Genomic DNA, 23431 nt, shown 5'->3' on the forward strand with positions numbered 1-23431 from the left:
ATATCGTGTTACTTGCGATGTTGGACTTGAAAGTCGACTCACTACAGTGGTGACGGTCAAACTAAATGAAACGTTACAAGGGGTCAGTCGGCCAGTCCTTGTGAAGCCTCGTTGAACTTCTAATATAACACAGCGTGTATTGTCCAGGCTGACCTTGGGGCTCGAACCCGCGACCTCCCAGTTAACGAGGGACGATCCTGTGCGGCGTAGGAGGTTAATAGTGAGCGTGCTTGGTTCGCGGTTCACCCATTAAATCCGAAATACGGACACACCAAGAAACACTTAAGGAACTAAATGTGTCACATAGCATCAGCTGCGTAAACATAGCCGGGCTATAGATAAGTCATTTTTGAGATGACCTGGTAGAAACATTAAGTTAGACGGTGCAGTCCACTTGTGCCATGTCAATAGGCATGGGGTGTCTTGGGTCAGTCTTGTGTGTGTGTAGCCTCCTTCGCAGATTTCTTGGAGCGCCGGCGTTTATTTAGTTGGGGGGAGGGGGTCTTATGGGCTACGGACTTAGGTTATCTACTGCGAAAGTCCCTCTGCTAGTATTAGAGAACCTCAGCCCATGTTGGAAATCACGAATCAGCCCCCCCCCCCCCTAAAAAGAAATAAACGTCGGCGCTCCAAGGAGCCTGCGAAGGAGGCTATGTGTTTGTGTGTTTTGCTGTCAGGAGTTTTACTTGTCAAAACGTGAGAACACAACACCTGGAGCCGATGTGTGTGTTTGGACAAAACTTGGAGACGGCCCAGATTTCTGCTGACCCGAGCACGTGGGTGTGTTATTACAAGTTTGCACAAGTAGTTCTGTGTCAGGGTGCAGTATCAACACCGTTGGAACCTTGACTCTTGGTACGGCTCCTCAAGATGGTGAATGCCTTGTCTTGTTCTTAACTTCTGTACCTGACATCGACTGGGTGGGAAGAGTCATCTCAGAAGTCTTTAAAGAATCTTAAAAGGTTTCTTCACCTTCTTGAAACAGCTGGTTCACGGAACTTCCATCATGTACTATTCCTTAGGGTGGAGACATGAAGACGAGGCTGGTTGTCTTAGTTGCTGGGCAGAAATGGACCCCCCGCGACGTTGGCACCAGCTGGCCCTGCCTTACCGTGAGACGGTAACACCTGCTACCTGTGCTACCTGTCGTAAACCCATTCACCACCGCAAACACACCCAGATTTCTGCACACACCAGCTTGTTTCTATCAGATAAGGACATTGTTATGAGTTCCGTATTGTTGTAAAGTCTACATACCAAAAATAATGCCATCTTCAAAACAGTACGACGGTGTCACAGAATGGTCACAACTATTGCAAATAACTTTTAGCCACGTGATGCTGACTGCTACATAGACCAGTAAAACTCAAGATGTTGTATATACTTTGTCATCTGGTGACCAGCTCAACACTTCTTGGAAGCAAGAAAAGATCTCTGACCTCACTTATACTCTTATTCATGCGAAGATGGTATGCTCATGTGGTCAAGTTCAGTCCATCGGAGTGTCATCTTAGCACAAACAGTTGGGTCGGCTCTTCAATATTTCTTAAAGATTTCCGTCAGACGACGTTTGTAACCTGACGGGATGCGCATGCGCGGTGTGTCCCGCGCCAGCTGGAGCCCGTGAGACCCCACCACCTGTGACCTGCACGCAGAGTTTACCCAACTTCAAACGCTTCCGGAGATAAAGATCGTTTTGTCCCCTCCCCGTGCACCCAACTATACACCCCGACGCTCTCGCGTCACCGGTTTAGTATTATTGATGTAAGGGGCATTACAATTCCAACTCGGACAAAAGCCGCCATTTTGCTGAACAGGCAGACGTATTAGACTGATTAGATCCGGGTACTTTGATCATTCTGTGCGTTGTTAGGCAGCATAAAGACGAAGGCTTTACCTCACGGTGAGCCCAATTACTTCTTGAACAAAGTAGCGACCAAGCCTGATCTTTGTCCTAGGCAGCACTAACCTCTTTAACTCCGGGGAGAAAGTTCTGTTCGCAAACTTTGAATGGCACGAAATGACTTAAAAACTGTTCTTTCGGTCGAGGGCGACATGCTGAAAATAACAAACGTTTTAAAGTTACAACAAAGTCGTGATATCTTCACAACATGTTAGCGCACAAAACGATAAGAGGGTTTACAGTATGGTGTCAGCGAGGGGTATTACGTTGCCATGATTACAAACTGTGACGCACACTTAACGCCGGAGGGCCCATAATTGGAGATTTCACCCGCACTTTGCATCAGAAAGGTTTTTATCAAGTCCCACCATCGTCTCCGACGGCCAGGGAAGCAGTTTTCAGTAATTGCATACTTTTTTAAATGAAGTTTTACGGAAGATTCGTACTCTCCAAGCAGAGCATGGGTTTCGGCTGGTTTTTGACGTGTTTTTAGGCGTTATTGTCTTACTTTCTACTTTGTCATCAAAAACGATGACAAAGTAGAAGGCATGACAAAAACGCCTAAAAACACGTTAAAAACCAGCCGAAACCCTAGCTCTGCTTGGAGAGTAGAAGATTCGTGCGATGCTGGGATAAGAGAGAAGAATGTAGAGACAATGTTATCGAGGGGAGCAGGTCTGGGTTGTCGCGTGGCGGGCACGCGCCCCGGGAGGCACCGGGCCAGATGGAGGCGGGACATGGAAGGGGTCACCAGGGGTAACCTGGGAACGTCGGACGCGATTCTGCTGACGGCCACAGAATATAGAGCGACGTTTACATTACCAAAGTGCATTCTATTTCTACTTTAAGTATGTACCTTTCTATCAAGAAAAGTCGTACTAAGCTTTCCTAGTGACACTCACACACATGCATAGTTGAAGCAAGAGACTTGTGTTGATACGAATGGCAACTTGACAACACCGTCAAAAATACACCCTGGCCCAGTGCAAGCATTGTTGTGCGAACCAGGTGACATAGATAGTAGGAATCGATGTTGGTATTGCTGACAAATGAACTTGTCCGTCCTGATTTAAATAGACGTCTCTCCATGCATGGTCGCGTGGCTGGCACGGGACATTCGCCGATCAATGCTCCCTATAGGGGTGATCAATGATCCCTATAGGGGAGGTCATTACAGGTGACTGCACACAGCGTCCCTTTAAATCAACGGCATTTAAAAGGTGAGAATCTGCGTCAGAGTAAAGCACAGCTGATGTGCCCTACAGTACGTACACACGTACGGTGGACGACGGTTACAGAACGTATCTGTTGATTCCTCGGGAAACTACGATGAGTGTAACTTGTACTTTGAGCGTCCTGACTGACAATAGTGTCTTGGAGTATGTTGCAATTGCTGAAGTCAGTCAACTGTCAAAAAAGACGTTTGTAGCTTGAGTTTCTGCATTGCTTCTAAACTGCATGCCGACAAAGCGTCATTCAAGTTGCTTGGTATATATGTCGTGCAAAAACGTGTATGAACTTCAATGTGATGCTTTATAGCGAAAGTCAGAAATAGGAGTGGAATTGTGAAATAGAGGGTCATCTCAGGTGATATTTAAGAGGTGTCAACACTAACAGTCTTAGGCAGCTGGTGCTAAACCGCCACCGCCCCCTCAAAAAAAAAAAAGTAACGACAGAAAACTTGCCGGACAAGTGTGCCCCTCCTACTGCACACCTGGCCTCACCGCACAACATGAACAATACAACCTCTACAATACACGCTCGGCGCCGCAGGCACAGCCACACAGAGAGACACAAATGTGCTGAAAAGATTCGCTCAGTTGTAAAACTACTGGTTCATCAACAAGACTTACATGTACCCTTGCTATTAATTGTTACTATTTGTGTTTCATTTCACGCCATTCTGACTATGAATACAACCTCGAAAATGTCACATTCTGGGAGTTCTGTCATCCGAACCGTTCGTCAAAGTTCTTCTGGAAAAGTTGAAGTGACAGGTAAAGGATGATGCCTCCGAGGGCCGGCCATGATTACCCGGGCCATATAAGGGCACACTTTCTTCTTTTGACATGACATCTCCCGCGCCAGGTGTTTCTACCTAAGACAGGTATTACCACTGCTTATCGTCACATTGTTAACTCCTGAAGAGTCATAGGGAGGGAGAGGAGGAAGGAAAGAAGGAACGACGCATTGAGTCTAGAATAAGAAGTAGTAGTAGTAGTGACAAATACTTCACATGTGATAAGTTTTCTAAGTGAAATTAATACACCGTATCATAGAGTAAAAATCATTGAATATGTGAAAAAAAGACAGACTGCTATTGCAGGAACGCCCATTTCTAAATAATATAATCAACTAGTCATTATTAAGGCTATCATCATGCCCTGAAAACGTGCATGGCCACGTATGGAGGAAAGGTTTTCGTCTCTTCACCCTACAATCACAGGAGAAGTCGTCATTACCTGGCGTCGTCGCCAGCCTTCACCTGTACACGCCTTCATTATGTGGGGGATCTTTACAATCTTAGAAATGCCCCCGTCGGGAAGGAACGATCCCCGGAGGCGTCGTTGTCGGCGCGTGTTCAGACTTAATCGTTCGGAGGGAGAACTTTACAGACAATGTCGCCATTGTCCCCGGCACGCGACACCTGTCCCCGTACCATTAACGATCCGTCTACGGGCCCGGCCCTCGTCACTTACAAATAACTTTAATAATGTTCGCTCGGGGCGACTTCTCCAAGAATACAACAGATCTTAAGCAGTGTTATTAATGTCTCTCGTTGTCGTGGCACGCGCCAGCTGGCCTTCTGTCAACAGGTAATCATGATGCTTAAGACAGCGACCTTGCGTGGGGTAAACCAAGGACAGGTATTACGAAAGCTTAAAAAGCGTCTGTGAAGAAAAAGAAGTCTGCACTATGTAGTCCCAAACGTTTCCCAGTGAAATAAGAACACTTTGATTATAGCAAAGTCTGGGTTGAAAAGTGTACCATTCCGGCGGTCTACACTGTATTCATCATGGAAAAAGACCAGTTTTCCCCAGTAACAGTAACGTATTATGTGAACTCTACCATGTAAATCATGGGTTTGGATAATCTTCACAAACGCCATGTTCTAGTCAATGTTGACCAGGGTACCATGGATGTAAGCCTTTCAGGCACCACGCCCACTGCACCGGCCTTCGACTAAGCTGACTGAGCCTTGTCTCTGACTTGCCCAGACTCGAGCTGTGGACACAACAGCCAATAAATCGGCTGGTCTCTGTATACTTCTTTAGAGGTTTTCCTATCGCTCACTGTGCGTGATTTGTGCTATTATAAATAATGTCAGTCGATAGAACATTACGGTAAGTTTCCAGTCGACACATAATGAACGTTTGCTCAGGGTAATTAGCAACGGCCGACTCTCAGGCTCTGTCTCCGGGCGGGAAAATATTTCCACACGCGAATGAAAGGAGGTTATTACACATTTGTTATCTCCGCGCTCAGTGGGTAAACATGAGTAAATATTGACCACGCGCTTTCTCGCGCGCCCGAGCGACCTCTTGACCTCGGCACCACGCGACTGTGTTGACACAAGTCGCACAGTTTGCACCGCCGATTCGCCACCACGCCTGCCAGCTGCTCCAATCATCCGGGTTTGTGTACTAAACTCACAAAAAACTCCTCTGTTCATTGACAACCGCCTATTTAATGACTGGATACTGCTGACACAGGAAAAACGTTGCATTGTCAAATCACAGCTTAGTTATACAGTGACCCTATTTCTTGAAAGGACAACTAGTTTTGCTTGGGCTCGAAACTGCCATATGATAGTGTAGAGACATTTTACAACATGAGGGGAAAGAGTTAGGAAACGGGGATGGGGGGAACATTAATATTTTCAAAAAACAGAGTTTTCAATGCGAGGACCAACTTTCAGTAATCTAGTTGTTTTTTTCAAACCCTACGAGCTATCAAAGGTTATAGGTTTCATTTGCCAACCTATGTGTGCATTTGTGTGATTTCTCACTGATCACGCCCAACTTACTTCCTATCCGAGATGAAATGTTGACGGTACCCCGCCCATCGTTACTCGGTCCTAATGACTTGTTCTACACAGAATAGGTAGTACACATGTCGTAATATTACTTCACGGAGGCAATAATCAACAAGCAATGTTTTAGAAATACCTTTGGACGATACATCCAAAACAACTGACACTTTATTGTACAGCCTATCTAGACAACCAAGAGGCAACATACGTTGATGAAGGTTAGACATTATGCATCCAGGTAATAAGATACGCAAAGAGGCAACAGTTTATGAACTCTGCAGCCTCTCCTGTACAGTACCAACATCACCTCAACGTGTCCGCTCAAGCCGCGCCAAGGTTGTTAACGTGTGGCTACAAAACACTTCAGTGGGAGGGAAGTGTTTGGGGCACTAATGGCTTTCTGGGAGCCGGTGGTTGTTAGGAACCTCTCAGAGCCTGGAACAGCCGCGGCGTGCGCTGTAGTATCTGTGCGGCTGGAGGACGGGCTGTTCATGCTCTCGAGAGCACGTGGAGTATCTATATTGGTTTGTAAACCCTTGATGACCTTTTAATATCAATTACGCGGTTAGCTCTAGGATCATCAGAGGTAGTGTCCACTGAGGTGTACATAGAGGTGTAAGAAAGTGAATGATAGATGATAATATTGTTTGTTGGTTGGTTTGTTTGTTGGTTTGTGAGGTTGGTTGGTTGGTTGGTTGGTTGGTCGGTCGGTCGGTCGGTCGGTTGGTTGCCTGGCCAATAACACAGTGACCGATTGTCCTAGGTGATTAAATTCAGCCAGGTTGGAGGCATAACGCCCACCTAGCGTCTATCTTGAGTCAAGAACAGCCAGGAATGTTGAAAGGCTAGCAGAGCCAACAAGCACCAACAAGTGCAGAGCGCACGAGCCGAGCTCAGGGCGCCAAGCGGTAATACCAGGCGTTCCTACCCGCCCCTTCATTAGTGTAATGGCCCGAAAACTCCTGGTGGCCCGCTCCCTACCAAGCCACACAACAGATCCGTGGACGGTAATGTAGTCCTACCATCAAACTGTTACATTCGAACGTCGTGCCAAGGAATTGATAGTTATGGAGAAAATCATTTCAGGACACGTCTGCTTGTTCCGGGTTGGAATATAGATCATCATCATCATCATCATCATCATACTGTCGCGATAACGTTTAGTATCGCTCTATCTTGAGCACGTGCATAATAACGTGAGGCAGATATACCCTAGCCCTCTCCAATGCATCTTCCGTCATGTTTATGACACCAAGATGCACATGTATTACAGTACGCACAGTCACTCGGGCCGCACGATCCCAAGTGCGCCGCGACACACGTGCGCCATCTCTGCCCGTCCTGTTGACACGGGGCTCTTGACACTCACATGCACACTCAGAGTCATGCGATGCACACTTATACTGAAGAACAGCCACGTCTTCCATCGCTCACGCAGGAGAAAATTCCCGTGACAGAAATATGGGAAGATTCTTAATCAAAAGTATCGCCTTTAGTAGACGACGATATGGAAATCTTAACTATGTTACATATGTCATATTTCAAAGAAAGTATGTCTGCGTGACACCACTTAAAGTCAGAGTAGAGTTTTACACAAGGAGCTGAAGTAGTTCATAACATATCCAAAATAGATTCTAAAAAACATCAGGTGTTCTGAGCGTGTCGAGGACTCGATTTGAGTATATTGGAATATCTTATGTTTTGCTAGTTTGCTATGACATACCCTGTGTTCAGTACACAAGTAACTCGGAATATCTCACAGTGCGTTTTCTCGAGAACCCTGGGTACTACTGACAGGGAATGTATCATCAGCTCTAGTAGAGAGACAAGAAGAAGAAGAACATGTCGACTAGACCGTCACTTACAGTCCCTTCCACGGCATGGGTCCCCAGTTGACAAAATAAAGATTAAAGTTTTGGAAAGTATTTCTGGAAACAAACAGAGCGTTCATGTTCTTCCGCTGTTTACGTTTATGTATGTGATATGTGGAATGAATACGCTACAAACTTCAGCCCGTTGTACAGGGTGCGTTGGGTGAGCAATGTTGTAGAAAAAAAAATTATCCTACTTGGCGTGTTATAACGTTGATGGATCATAATAAATGTGCCTATATAGTAGACTCAATATGATCAACTGTGAATCCTTGTACGTCCTTAACCTTGCTTTCCTATATATGATAGCATGCTGGCCTGGGGGGACATTTGGCTTAAGTTACGAGAGTCTAAATCAGCTTACTTCTTGTTTTGGGTTCATCCCCACGCCACGCGACTTGAAGATTTGGAGATGTGATAACGTTCCAACGGACTCTACTTGGCACGGATGGCCAGGTGCATGTCAGGCAGAACAGCACATAGCCTACAGGGACTGACTTTATCTTCTAACAGAAGTCTGGGTTCTGCACTGGGAAAGTAACAAGTACTACTTCTATATGAAAACAAGTGAACGTTAGCATCTGTTTCCTCCAAAAGAGCATGAGATGGCGACAGTTTGTGGGGATAGTACGAAAGTTTGTTGACGTAAAGATGTTTTCCTTCTGGAATGAATGCGCTACAAACTTCCGCCGATTGTAGTGGGCGCGTTGGGCGAGAAATGGTGTAGCAAACCTGACTACCTAATCTTAATTCAGAGTCAACGCATGTTGTCCTTGGTATGTGCCAACTCCAAATCCACAAAAAAACATGTTGGACACCAGGTCGGTTAATAGATGGTAGATTTATTCATCCCCTACAAAAACGGACAGATCATACATCAATATTCTCAAGAACGTGACCTTCAATCAGTTATCAGTCAGTAAAATCTTAACAAATCTCGGACAGTGACCAATCGTGTGAATCAACAGGTGTGTTCGGCGCCTGCGCAGTGACGCCAGACGCTCCCGAACCCCGGCAGCTGCTGACGGTGACCTCGCCCCGTCCCCTGACCTCGCCCCGCCGCGAGACCATAATATGCACTTCTTTTCAAAGCCTTGAAATCTTAATCTACCCATCAGTCATTCATTTTGTGAAAATCAAACAATTTCGATATCGAAAAAAGAACATCAGTAAGCATTATTGTAAAGTTCAAACCCTGTACATACCTATTACCTAGCATTCATTTGTGGTGATGTAAACACCATCTTCGATACTTTTCCTCAGCCTCCTTTCCAGTGACACATCAGATAGTAAGCTACAGTCGAGTTGTTCGGACAATGCCAAAGTATATTTTAGTGATACCTGAGTCTAAGAGTCGCTGTATTCACATCATTCCTTGATCAGACGTCAAATCGCGAAGTTTTCATTGCATCATTTGACACCTTCTTTTGATACCAATTTCAACAGGTATGTATATCAGAGGAGGTTAAATACACCATACCGTCTCTATAATAACGTTCTGACAACTAAACTTGATTATTATACATACAGAACTTGTTTGACACGGATGAACTCTAAGCGATGGAGAGCGTCAGATGTGTGAAACACTCACGCGACAGTTTTCCTCGCGGGACATGTGTGGCGTCCACCCCCTGTTCACGCTGACCTTGACAGTTATTTCGGCCACGCGTTCGTTCAATGAGGGTCAAAAATGTTACAAAAAGAGGAAACATTTGGCGCATTCCTGGCTGAATTCCCCGCCATTTCCCAGGGGAGCTGTCCCAGCGGCTGGCTGAAAGGCGCAAGAAAGGCGTGACCTTGGCCAGTTGTTGTGGCCACACGCTCGCTGAACGGCCGCCACGACAGATCAATCTTGTCGCCCTCCCACCCTGAGCGCCTTTCTCTCGCCTTTCTTCTCCCATTCTATGCCGCTGTCCCACCGTGGCCTGACCCCGATGAATTTCAATAAAGAAGAATCCATAATCAACTTGCAGCCGCGCAGGAGACGCGCATACACTTCATGGTTGTGGGGAGCGTCGCTGCGGGAGGTTGTGGTTGCACGCAGATTTGTACCCAAAATTGGACACTTCCTTCGCGGTTTCGGCGTCGCACCCTGAGGTGTTTCCGCGTCCTGAATTATGCTCTGCTGTCTGTAAACATGAAACCAAAATATTAGCCTACTGTCATTTTCAATCCAAAATAAAAGTGTTGTCCGTCTTTTCTATCGACCTGATCAAAATTTTGAGATAAGAAACTGCATGGAGAAAGCGGTGCTATTTGCCGATGTGAAGTTATCAATAATGATGACTACCCTCTATCCTTGTCAACACAACTGTCCAGTCTGTTCCTATTTTATGTTGACTTCCATCAGTGCAAATGATAGAAAGGCAAGAAAATGTAGACATTATACACAAGCGCATTGAAGACATAGTAGCTGCGAATGGTGCTGAAAGTTTGGTGATTATTCTGATTGGGCAAATATATGGAAGAGCAAAACATGCGGTAACTGTGTGAGCGGAAGATCTAAAAGTGTTGGATCAATATTAGAGTCTTAATGTTTGAAACAGTCCAGACTCAGAAATTTGGATTGATTACAACATTTCCCAATGATCGCGATATGAATTCCGTGTTTTTCTGATGGTTTTCTCCACAAAAATAATCGATTGTCGCATTTCTAACTCTAGAAAGATTCCTGATTAAGTTGAAGGAATGAAACTGATTCGCTCTTCGGAAAAGTGAGTCAGAGCATTCTGAAAGGATTAAGCATAGTAACGGCATGTAGATTGAACTTTGCCTTCGTATGAAAACAAAATGAATATCACAATGTCCATTCTATACTGTACGCTAGACTCTACCAGTCTCCCCCGGTCGCTGGGAAAATAGTAGAAATTGGCCAAATAGAGTCAAATGTTTGAAGGGAGTTGGCTACGGAGAGAGGGTCAAATTCGCGAATTTGACCCTCTCTCCGTAGCCAACTCCCTTCAAACATTTGACTCTATTTGGCCAATTTCTACTAATTTTCCCAGCGACCGGGGGAGACTGGTAGAGTCTAACTGTACGCAATGTTTTACTTTTTGTTTTGTTGTAGCTGCATTATTCATAGTTGTGTGTGTGTGTTGTTTCGGATAAAAAGAACAGACGCATTTGAATGTTAAGTAGAAGTAAAACGACATAACACTCGAGATTATGTGGACACGGATTATCGCAGCATGAAACACGGACATTGTGCCTCCCGGGTGCGCCTTAGAATGGACATTGGCCGGTGGTCTCCGTCCGGGAGTGAAGTTCACGCCTCCCCGGGAAAGTCTCTCGAGGGCGGGAACAATCGCCGAGACCCTCGCGAGACCAACCGACTTACATTTGAATGCTCGGCACGCGAAATAAGTGGAGATTTCCCGTCGTGTGCCAGTCGACGCTTCAGTTGTTGCTAAGGAAAGTGTATGGAAATAAAAGCATAGTACTCTTTGTGGGCATAGTACAGCACGCATAGCATAGCAGTCAGAGAAGAAAATGTTTTTTTTTTACTCTAAGCTTAAGCCCCACGGTCACTGACGAAAGACAGCGGATGCTGTCTAAACTTCTGACGGTCTGACCGTTTCCAAATTCTATCCAGTTGCTTGGGTAACTGTTACTTTGCATAGCACTCTTTGTTCGATAAAAAGCGAGCGAACTGAAAGGTTCCAAGGACACTTGATAAATCAAATTAACCTACATACGCACGACGCGGAGATAGAACCTTAAGAAGAACCACGAGTCTTAATATGTCAATTAAGAGCGAACACGCATGTCGCTGGCTGTAGTTGTTAAAACACAAGAGGATTTCACAATATCTGAAACTCTATTCGTATATGCTGTCACAATTACATTCCCTCATTTGAATCAATTGTTAACCTGTCAACAGTTCCGGGAGGATTTCATTTGCATTATTACAATGGCCTTGAATTTGTTCAAACGTAATGTCATTTTGCACGGACCTATACCCTGCAAAGTATTACAGCTATCAACATATTCATAAAGTCTACTTTTCCGTTTCGTCGTCTGTTTAGACCAAATGTGAGCAAGGAGGTTTAAATCTCCTTGATGTGAGTAAACTGAATGGTGAATGGCAGATTTATCACGAGGAAAGCTATGTGAGTGGCGGTGATTCTTGTGAATGTGTTACATGTTCAGGGCGTTCCTTCTGAACTCATTGTTACCATCTGCCGAGGAGAGAACGTCATGGCCCCAAGAGACAACAGGAATGTAAAGTTTATATTCAGTCGTTAGCCACTTCATTATACCCCCTCCCCCAGGGGAGGAGTAAACACATACATGTACGGCTTCCTTTAGTCATGTAGAACTGGGGAAACAGTGTGTGGAATTCACCGTGCTGTGGAGGTATTGTCAAGGGTGTTAATTACTGGTCATTTCTGCTGCACCAATGTCTGAGTTTATAAACTCCTTCACGGTGGATTGTGTTTGTAAGAGTATTGTTATGTTGGTGTTGTAAAACAGCAATTCCTACGAGTGTTGGTTTTGTATATGGACATATTGCCTTCTATTGCGATTTTAGCATATTTACATATTTTGAGATTTTAATTGAATAACTGAACATATTATTCCAATAACAAACAGTAAAAATGACTTCTTCCTGTTACCCGTGACAGCCCTCATGTAATTGTTCCATAACCCCGCCACTTCCAACAGAAGATATTCTACTATCTATCCCCTCCCACGAAAGGAACAAAACATTGTGATTCCAAATACACCCCCCTGGGCTAATAGCCTTGTATAACAATACCTAATTAAGAATAATCGCCGAATCGATAGACCCATTTTCATTACGTTGACAATTAAAGTGTTCTTGGTTTTAGCAATTATGCCTTTCATCACGATACGTACGGTAACCACGGGAAAGACTATAGGAAAACGTGTGCCGTATCTGCAATATAGGTTTATCTCCCAGTTATATTTGGCTTTTAATGTTTTGTTTTATACAAATGTATATCAAAAGAATGCACAACTTCCTGCACGAGCAATGCATATGGTATAGGTACATTGCACTTATACATTAGTGACATAGTGTCCGTGTTACTCATTTGCACTGATACGAGAGGGGTAGAAAACGAGAGAGAAGACTGTGATCTTCCAAATCGCTGAATTTAGCAACCTATTAAAGGACCATTGACAAGTATTGGTCACACAAGCGAGTTATTTCAACTTGACAGAATCCTGTTTCAGCAAATTTTGACGCAGGAAACTGTCTTGAATTGCGTAAGCACCATCTTTTTCATGTCTTTTATTTACAACATTCAAAATCGTATAATATTTCGCTGTCACCCTCTGAGTCGCAGATGTTCTCCTAAACGTCTTAAGTTTCACGCCACCAGGTGTTCACAACCCAGCCCAACAGCTGGTTATCTCCGTTTCCCATCTCCACGTGCCTTTCTTAAGACATGTTAATAGCTTGTATAGACATCGTCTCGCCTTATCTCTTAAGGTGACAGCTCTGCTGTAATTAAAGAGCCCTAAATGTGTTGGCGGCACGCGACGCGCACCTGTCGCCATGTTGCAATCACAACTTAAGTTATGCGTAAAGACGAGATTTTTATCTCCGAGCGTCTAATGCAGCTCGAACCATGTTCTTCCCACTCTGTCGACTTTTCACCTGACGTACGAAACGTATGGACAGGTATAAAATGTTATTGAAAGTTATGAAATGATGCTTGCATAATTCACTAAAATGTCTGTATATGTCAGAGGTCAAAGAAAAAGCTATTATGTCATACAGGTGTGTTTGATATTCCCTTTGGTTCCATTAGAAAGAAAGAAAGAAAGAAAGAAAGAAAGAAAGACAGGAAGATTGGAAACAATTCTCATGATCAATTGAAACAAAACCAGAAATTTCGTCCTTTTGACACCGACACTTGTCTTCGTTCTCAAAGTCTTTAAGACATTCCTGCAGCTGTTTCCAAATATTATTCCCAGTCACTTGCCGCCAGAAGTAGTCTCTGAAGCAGCTGTCATAAATTGGCGACCATCTTATTAATTCTGAGCCGCTGACGAGTAAGTCCCACCGGGCATTCGGAGAAGTCACCAGTTTTCCACATGCAAAACCTTTCCGGAATGTGGGTAGGGGCGACTCAGATGCTTGAGATTCTTATCCACCACTTCTATTTCTTTTCATTTTGCAGAAAGTGCTGAAATGTTTATTTCTCGCATTTCCATTGAAGAGCTCCTCTAAAGCCTGAAGTATCTGAAATCACAACCCCTCCGACACATCGTGTTCTATATCATCAACTGGGACATGCAAGTTTTCTACTGCTCACAGGATGATCCTGTCAACAGTGCAATTTTTCTACTGCCGACAGGATCATCCTTTCAATAACCAAGGCTTCGTAAATGTGATGTGAATTATTTTCCAAAACAAATGAAAATCATCTTGTTCTGCGTCAGCCATACACCAAGGCCAGTTGAGTAATGGTTTCTGCACAATGCACAGCAGTAGGTCCTGAATATGACATGGACTTCTATTTTGGGACTTCACGGCATATATAGTGGCACAAGGGGGACTTTGACCTTGCCTGTCCAGTCGCGTGACATTCAACATTCTATGAACAAGTTTACGACAAAATTTATTAGCACCTGTCCTGGAACAACCATATGGTTCCCTACGGTGTTTTACGACTGTGACGTTGCGTACGATTTTACGGCAGTGGAATGTTTTGCGTCTTTACACTTGCATTGCTGGGATGTCACTTTTGTGTTGTTTTGAATGCTTTCCGTTTTCTTTTTAAAGACGGATTGTCAGTTTGCAGTGTTACTTACTGTTCTCACGTCAGCCGACTTGCTCTGAATTCTCAACCAGGACCAATTTTGTCATTTTCGCCGATTTTCTGGGGCCGTCTGGCCCCATACATGGGAAACAATGGCCCCAGCATGGCTCGCTATTGTTCTCCTAACCCGCCCGGCCCCATCTGCCCCCTTGCTTTTGTACCGCGGAAAACAAATGTGTCTGGTCCTTGCACCCTCACGCCCTCCCCTTGACCCCGTGACCTCGTCCGTCTGGAGTGTATAGAAGACGGTGGGAGGGGGGTGGTCACCTGGCCGTCAGACCCCCCTCCCCCCCTCCTAGGCCCCGGAAAGGGACGCGTCCCCGGCACGCTCTGGCCACGCGTCGGCATCGCCCGGGGGTGAGGAGGGCCGTCAAATTATGCAGCCCACGTGCGCCTCAAAAGGAAACTTTTGTTATGCAGATAAAGTATTCGTGTGCGGGACTAATCAGTCATGTGGGCTTACTGGACTAGAAAGCCCCATTTTTCATAAGAAGGCGCAACATTTGTTGTACGCAAGATTATACAAACTTTCCCAAAAATAACAAAATCATTTTCATCGACACAACATTCCGTGTCAGGATTCTCTATACGATAAGTACTGACAGCAAGTGGACGCAGACATAAACAGGTCTAGCTATATATCTACACATGCAAACGACATCTAACGTTGATTACAGAAATACATTTCGATGACAACAATGTAAGCGCGTATGGAAGGAATATGCCGATACGCTAAGATTTAGACTAGTGTCGCCACATCGAAAAGAGTATTTTAATGACATTTGTGCTTTTAGTTTTACCGCGAAGTTTTCTCCCCGCCCCAAAATCCACAGTGTCCAGTGCAACTGCTATGATAATCTTCTTGAGAATTTTTGTATCAAAAACACATCGGCGACACACCTCTTTCCCAATCTCCGTTGGCAGACGGAGGGTAGTTATTGCCGCTTTTGGTGGCAATCAGTCAAAGTGCATTACTCCTCAGAATGGGAGCGCTGGAGCGCTAATCGCCGCCTGCAGCCAAAATGCATAAATTCTACCCAAATCAGCCATGCGTGCTCAACACAGTTTATTTGTTATGAGGAGAGTTAAAACCCCCACTGAAGAACGGGAGAAAAACAATAGTGTATCCATGTAAACCAACCCGTCAGCTGCCAGGATCGTTGATCCGTTTCCATGGTAATGGAATAAACCGGGGTTTAATGGCATGAATTATGCATATGAACAGCACATACTCGCATGAACCGGGCGACCGTGACGGCCAGCACGTATTTTCCACTTTGTTGACAAAATATTGAAAGCTGCGATGTCGCCATAGATTTATTGAAGATCGGTGATATCGATTGCTGGAAGCGAAACGCAAACAGAGCAAACTATATCTTGATAATAAACTGAGAGTGAAGAAATATATGACTGCTTTCCTTTTACCTAGTAGGCTGTCAAAAAGATCTACTTCTTAAGTTTTCATTCCTTTTGCGAGATATGTCACTTGAGGAGATCCATGCTGCCCCTGACAGTTTGTCAAGAAAAAACAACAGATGGGACGAAAGTAAACTTATCTTGTCATCACGATGTCTGCCGAAAAGTAAAGCAGAAAAGAAAGTTCGTGGCCATAATTGTTAGCTTTTTCCTTTCCCTTTGGAAACTTTTATAGATCATCCGTACCTAAATAAACAGGTGGTTGATGGTTTGGTGACGCCAAATGTGTCAATAGCAAGTTGAGGACAAGAAAGAGCAGAACTATAGCTTGATGTGAAGACCCCCCCCCCCAAAAAAAAAAGATAAATGGACATATAACCACACACTGCAGACCGCAATGAACCATAAACGGTCTAATTTCAGGTGTGTACAAAATGAACGTGTATCTATGCCCGTAACGATGCTACGCCATGATATCATCTATCCCCATATGACTACGGTATATTAGCGCTGTAGGGGTCAGTGGCCGCTTGTACGGGTTCAGAAATATCAAACAACAAACCTGTGGAAACGTCTATCAAAGGTCTAGATCTATAAAGATACAGTGGCTGGAAATATGCCCTACTATCATGATGTAAGACAAACACGCTGTCTCAATGAAGCATTTCTCCGTTATTTTTGTGAGGGGACATTAATGTTAGAGCAATTAAAGAATACGATATGGCCGTGGGTGAAGTTTTTACTGCGGAAATTCCCAACGGTCGACCTATTATGTCCTCATTCATTTATCACGTATTGCAACAATAATAAACACGCAAATGCATGTCAGAAGAAAATTATGTAGGATCCATCTCTATGAATTGCTGTTATTTCCATTAAAAAGTCCGAATACCAAAAATTAAAGATAAAAGTTAAGAGGAAGGAAAGTTTGACTGGGTCTTTCGGCTAGCTTCTCAATGTTTACTTATGTTGAACCCCCTTCATCCCTGTAGATGGTAGACCTGATCTCTGTGCGCCGGAATAATTACACCAGGCCCTGATATTAAGTCGTGTAATTACGGAGTGGAAACGTGATCCACAAGTAAAGGTGCTTGCGTGCGGCCGTCTAGTAATTGTCATCAGCAAAAATATAATGAAATTTTCAGCCATCGCGACCTTTTCATCTCATTCTGCGCTATTTCTGGCTCATGTTACCGGGGTGCCGAAATGAACGCACCGGCGATACGTTTATCAAGAACGCTGTGCGACGGAGCGAAGTTTGGAAGTATTCGGGTGTTTACATCGTTTTCAAGTACAATTATGAAGAACCTCAAGCTTGCACTACTCTAACGTTAGAACTGTACTCAGTATTTAAAGTTATTTCTGTGTTTATACTGTCCTGTCCTCTGTAATAGCTCAGAGGTACTATCTTGCTGAGTTTGCTGCACTCGAATCATCGGCTTCGTTATTCGTGTGCGGTGTTTCAAGGATTTTAAACCTTGGTTGACGGAAAATTGTTGTACATGCCGTCTGTTGTAGCCTCTACCAGGCTCCGTCCTATCGTTGGGAAAATAGTAGAAATCAGCCGCGGTACTTCGCTATACAGGGTAGGTCCGGTATATAGTAAGGTGACCCTCTCTCCGTAGCTAACTCCCTTGGCACACTATTCACTCTATTAGGCCAATTTCTACTATTTTTCCAGCCATCCCGAGGAGCCTGGTAGAGGCTAGTCTGTTGCACCTGAGACAGAATACACTTGCAGGAATATAAGAAAAGTTTATCGCATCTTAGATATAGAGCCTACGTTGTCATTGGTTGACAACTTTGCATACTTTCCCCATATCTTCTAACAAAAATGTGACCTTTGGCACTTTCAGTCACTCACAATGATTGGCTGTTAAGATATGTTACCAGTGTATCCTGTCAATGTTGAAGTACTGTAAGAAAACCTGGCTGTATAAACTATAGCACGAATTTATATCTAAGCCTCTATAAAAAGACGATGTGAAGATTTGTTCACCTTTGAGATGAGGAACGAAATAACAGAGATGTGGCGCCGTCACAAAACGGGGCAGACAATTTCTTTAATCCTCCGTGTGTGTAAACAGTAACGCCTACTCCTGGATGCATGATAACTCGGAATACGAAATGAGATGAAAACACACCCGCAGATAAGCTATTAACGTTCAACATAGCAATTTGGAGAGATTAGCTGGGTCCAAATGCAGGTAGATGAACGACGTGGTAAATACCAAAGTTCGCGTCCATTCAGCGGCCCCTATTCACAGCGCTCCACCCCATTGAGAGCGGATGGTTAGCCGCGGGCTAACTCGCCGTAAAGCTGTCACGGCGGGACTTTGAACGTCTCCGCTCCTTTGCAAAATCTCAATTTGCGGGACTGTGCGTCTCCGGCAACATGAAAGCCTGCGTCTTCGATTGTGTTGTGAAATGATGGACGTAATGGGGGCACGTTAGTGAATATGGATTCTTCGGCATGGAAACTATCGCCGTCAAAACATTCCTTGATGTTTTTCCTCTCACGTGTGTTATGGCTGTCCCTGCCCTCCCTGCCTCTCTCCCTTCTTGCCTTTCTCGCTCCCTGCCCTGCCTCGCTCTCTCCCTCGCTCCCTTCCTCCCCCTTCCTCCCTCGCTCCCTTCCTCCTTCGCTCTCTCCCTTGCTCTCTCCCTCACTCCCTTCCTCCCTCGCTCCCTTCCTCCCCCTTCCTCCCTCGCTCTCTCCCTCGCTCTCTCCCTCGCTCCCTTCCTCCCTCGCTCTCTCCCTCGCTCTCTTCCTCTTTCCCTGCCTCCCTCGCTCTCTCCCTTGCTCTCTCCCTCGCTCCCTTCCTCCCCCTCGCTCCCTTCCTCCCCTTCCTCCCTCGCTCTCTCCCTCGCTCTCTCCCTCGCTTCCTTCCTCCCTCGCTTTCTCCCTCGCTCCCTCCCTCGCTCCCTCCCTCGCCCCCTTACTCCCTCCAACTCAATCGGAAGCACCCAGGTGTGTATCTAACATATCTCAGCAGAAATAACACCTTAAGTCGACATGTTTACCTAGCCCCAACACTCCAAAGTCCTGTTATTTTGTCCCTGAATTGGTTTTCATTTGGCGCACCTGCCACGCGACCAGGTATGCCCACACACTATTCACCTGCATTCTACAAAGGCGAAACCAAGCAACGCAGGACACAACCTCCTGCCTCAATTACCCTGGATGATTTGAAGGATTCTGTAGACAAACATTGCCCCTAAGGCGACATGTTTGAGGAATTGTATGACCAGGTATTTGGCAGGTAAATGTTCCTCTATTCAGCCAGCGAATGTTTCTCACTTTGTTCAGTTGTTAAAGGACCGGTTTCACGGTAGGAAAAGCGTACAGTATTTCCCACTCGTGGACCAGATTACCTGTCTTACAAGAAACGCCTCGCACCAGGTACGCGAAATCGGCCGTGAACGCCCCGAAGTTTGGAATTCCTTCGCCCACGTGCTTCAAGATGACTAAAAGTTCCGAACAAAAGTAAGATGACTAGAAGTCGCGAACAAAAGTGTTTTATGACTCAGTAGACCCTGTTGGTCACGAGGTCAGCAAAACAAAATAGTCCCAGTGTCCTGCGTAAATTGACTTGTACATCCTGTGACTGTGTAGTCAATAGAGCGCAATGCTTTGTAGCGAGGGAGAATGATTAGTACAAACCTTAACAATGTCTGTGTTCTGTCCCGTTTAGTCCGAGGCAAGGCACGAATCGGGGAAAACATCTTGGTATTTTCATAGGCTATTTTCCACCCTAAGGACAATATATGTACCTGACATGTTGATAAGGTTCAGACGCCAAACCCTGTGTATTGTCCAGGTAAATAGCCGTTAGGTGTGTTTGGTATGGCTGGACCGAATGTCTTTGATAGAAAGGGATACTTTGTCTTGTGTTTTGCTAAGCCCTCCGACCCACGCCACGTTAAGAACGCAGAACGGAAGACGAAAGAATACGCAGAGTAATTTCAAGACAAATAATCTGCCGCTGACGGAGGATCCACTTAAGCCTGTCGTAAGTATCTCTTTAAGGCGCCTTTATGTTTTTACCTGTCCACGCGACCCTATTTGACCTGGTGATTAAAAACTCGTAAACCTTTCATCTCAACACCAAGAAGACTGTGAGGCTAAAAGCGGCTACACTCTTCCCAATCATGTCATGAATGACACCCTGAAAGTCTTGCGATTTGGGAAGATCCACCCTTAAGAAAGAATCGTCTTCCAACCGAGACGGGCTAATAAGTCCGAGTCCGGGGGTGACCACTGGGCTTGTTGACTCTTCGTAGAATCTTACGTCTCGCTATTCTGGACCTGTCAGTCACCTGTACTGATTACTTCAGCAGCACCTGTCTATAAGCCGCTGTTTGCTGAACACGTCCTTCTGACACAGACAAGACGGCCACCCATGCGCCCCCCCCCCACGTCTCAGATATGAAGTAGATAAGAATAGACTTATCTACCAACAAGTAACAGTTCTAACATCTAAAAACAACAGTATTCCAGGGGTATTCTCTTCTTCTGTTATGATATAGTATCAAGAAGCAAAAGCATTTGTTGAGCGTTTTATCAGATGTACTAAGATGTACCGTTTCTTGAAAACCGTTTCTCTTTTAGACTTGTTGAGAAGATAATGCTGACTCCACAAGTTAGCAGTCATGAATCACTTCACCAGCAGTTCGTTGCTACCTGCTAGCAATAATTATCAATTTAAGATTTTGTCACTGAGAAGTCCGACTTTTTCATTCATAACGTAACGGTAGATTTATCATGGTTCAACTTGTTATACTTTTACACGACTAAAAACCTTTCTTTGATCCAATTCTTAAGCTGTTTGTAACTAAAACATTAGGCCAACAGTTTCTCAAGGCGTTTTTCTCGACAACTTTGATAAACGTGAAGTTCGGATGGTTTTTGTTTCCCCACATGACTCCCACTACATATAACTTCACATTTGCAGGTATTCTTTCTGCTGACGCTGCTTGTGTATGTATCACTATGCGTGTGGTAGACACTGCGTACTGTGATACCTGCAAAGCTCTTTGCCTTGCGCCACTTAAGAAGTTGAAAACTGTTTTGTTCCGGTGGAAGATGCGTCTGTATCACACCTGTCACGCAAAGGTGTTTACACGTTATGTCCCCATTTTGATCCGATAGGGCAAGAAAACACACCATTGTGAGGGCGGAGAGACGAAAACTTGTCTTAATCCACCTTATCCAACTCCGTGACACGTTTTCAGCTTCAGTTCTCTGTGCCGTCGGCAGGTAACAAATATAGTCCTTTTAGAAAGTCTCTTTCAGCTCCAAATTCCTTCACCATTCAGCCGTAAGTCGTGATCACGCCTGCTTATCATGTACACCTATACACCTTTACCTACGCCAGGTGAGAAGGACCCTTAAGAGAGACCTCCCTGGTTGATGACAGGTAATTGTGTTACGAGGCACCGTGTTTTTACAAAACGTTACAACAGCGGGTCACTTTAATTCTAAAGTATAGGAGGTGTGACAAGGGTCCTTAATGCCTCCATTTGCGGACACACAAAGACAGGTAGACGGGCTCGCCCTTCTGTCACCTGTCTCACGTACCCTTAATAAACACCATATGGTCACCATCTGCCACGCGACCGTGTTTGTCCTCACAACGTCAACAGGTGAGCTGAAGTGAGATACATGTTCTCTCACACAGGTGACATGGCACCAGTCAAGGAAAACGGCCCTTTGCAACTCTTGTACATAAGTGATATTCAGGAAAGTTTGGGCAACAATCTGACAACTTTCTCCTCTTCGTCCTTTGTTCCAATTTTATTTGCAAGGTGTCTTTCAGCTCGTTGAATCATGGCCCTCAGTGTATCAGAAATGTTGCCTAGCGATCTTTATAACCTCTTGTGCACTGTGGGGAGGGCACACAACCGTTCATAAGTTAAAGGTTACGCCGTACCAACTTTAAATCATTTACAGCGTCAAGAGGTCGAACCATTTTAAGAACGCAGCTCTGAGATGAGAGATCAAACAAGCACGCCAGATATGCTTGTTCTGAATACAGAAAAACATCGTCTGCACACGTTACCAGTCCCCTTGTCTTTACTCAGGTAGGCGTGTCCAGGTGTGTCGGCGCCATCTGCCCGACTCAGGTGTGCACAGGTAAGGAGAATCAAAGAAACTTCCGTCCGAGCGCGTGCCCGGCACACGACCACCCCAGGTACACCCTTTGTCGCCCAAAAGTTCACACGACCCTTAGATCTTTTCTTCGGACATACAAACATATGGCAAGTGGATTTTCATCGTTAACGGTCATTACGGGACCAATGGAGTGTCGGAAGATTTGCTGGTTCCCAACAATGGCCGCGTGTCTAGCTTTTGTCCCCTTCCCATCTACACGGAACTTAATCTGAACACAGAGAGAAAGTTATGCCATTCAAGACAAAAACGGTTCTGAGAAAGGCCACGTTCTATTGTACCCTGCACCGATGCCACGTGCCGAAGTACAGGTGTGCCTTTGTTCCCGTTCCGTTCTCATGGCACTTTCGGAGTCTTAAAAACATGTTCCATGTGAAAGTTGGGAAATAAACGTAACGACTATTCAGGTGTAGCATTGGGATTTCACCCCAAGGGGTCACACCAATATTTGAGAGCGATTTCATCATCATAGTAACATCATTGTAACGGCTGGTGTTTTCAAATTTGTCACATTGTGAAGTTAAGGGTTCCGATGTCCCAAAAAATGGATATGAACAACAGTCCGAGGACAGCTGTTTCTTGTGACTCTTTAGAAGGAGCTTTATCTCTTAGGAAGCCAATTGTTGGGCACTGTTGTCCCCGAAACTTGGGGACAAAACCGTTGACGTCCGCACCTATCTGTACTGGGATACACAACAACGACTGAATACTGGGGTAACCGTTAAACAACTGTGTTTGTACGAAGTCGTGCAAGTATGATTAAGGTTTGCCCACAATCCTTCTTCCTTCTTAACAAAACTTAAAAACAGGAACAGCTGGCGAGCGGACGTGGCAACGCAAACGTATCCGACTTGGTCACGACAAAAGATGTTTGCGAAAGTTAGATTGGACTCGTTCCTGCCTCGGACGTTCTTGTTTGCTGTGGAGGGCGAACTTTGGCCTCATGACGCCAGTGCCTTTCCCAATCTTATCAGTTCGTTGCCTTTTCATGTGTAACTTTATTGCTCCCGCTTCCTTCCCTCCAGAAAAATGTTCGAAATGTCGTGATTCCCTGTCCGCTTATCGCGTATGTTCTTTACTTTGGTCCACACGAGAGAAACCGGTAACGTGTGTTAAGGATGTAGAAGGGAGGAAAACAACAACATTCTGTTACTACTAGTAATTCATCTTATCATGGTGAAAGCAGAATAACAGTTGGAAACTTTGCTCAGGAAGAGAGTTTCAACCCTAGAGCGACAACTT

The sequence above is a fragment of the Branchiostoma lanceolatum genome, chromosome 2, assembly GCF_035083965.1.
Source record: "Branchiostoma lanceolatum isolate klBraLanc5 chromosome 2, klBraLanc5.hap2, whole genome shotgun sequence".
In the NCBI taxonomy this organism is placed as follows: Eukaryota; Metazoa; Chordata; class Leptocardii; order Amphioxiformes; family Branchiostomatidae; genus Branchiostoma; species Branchiostoma lanceolatum.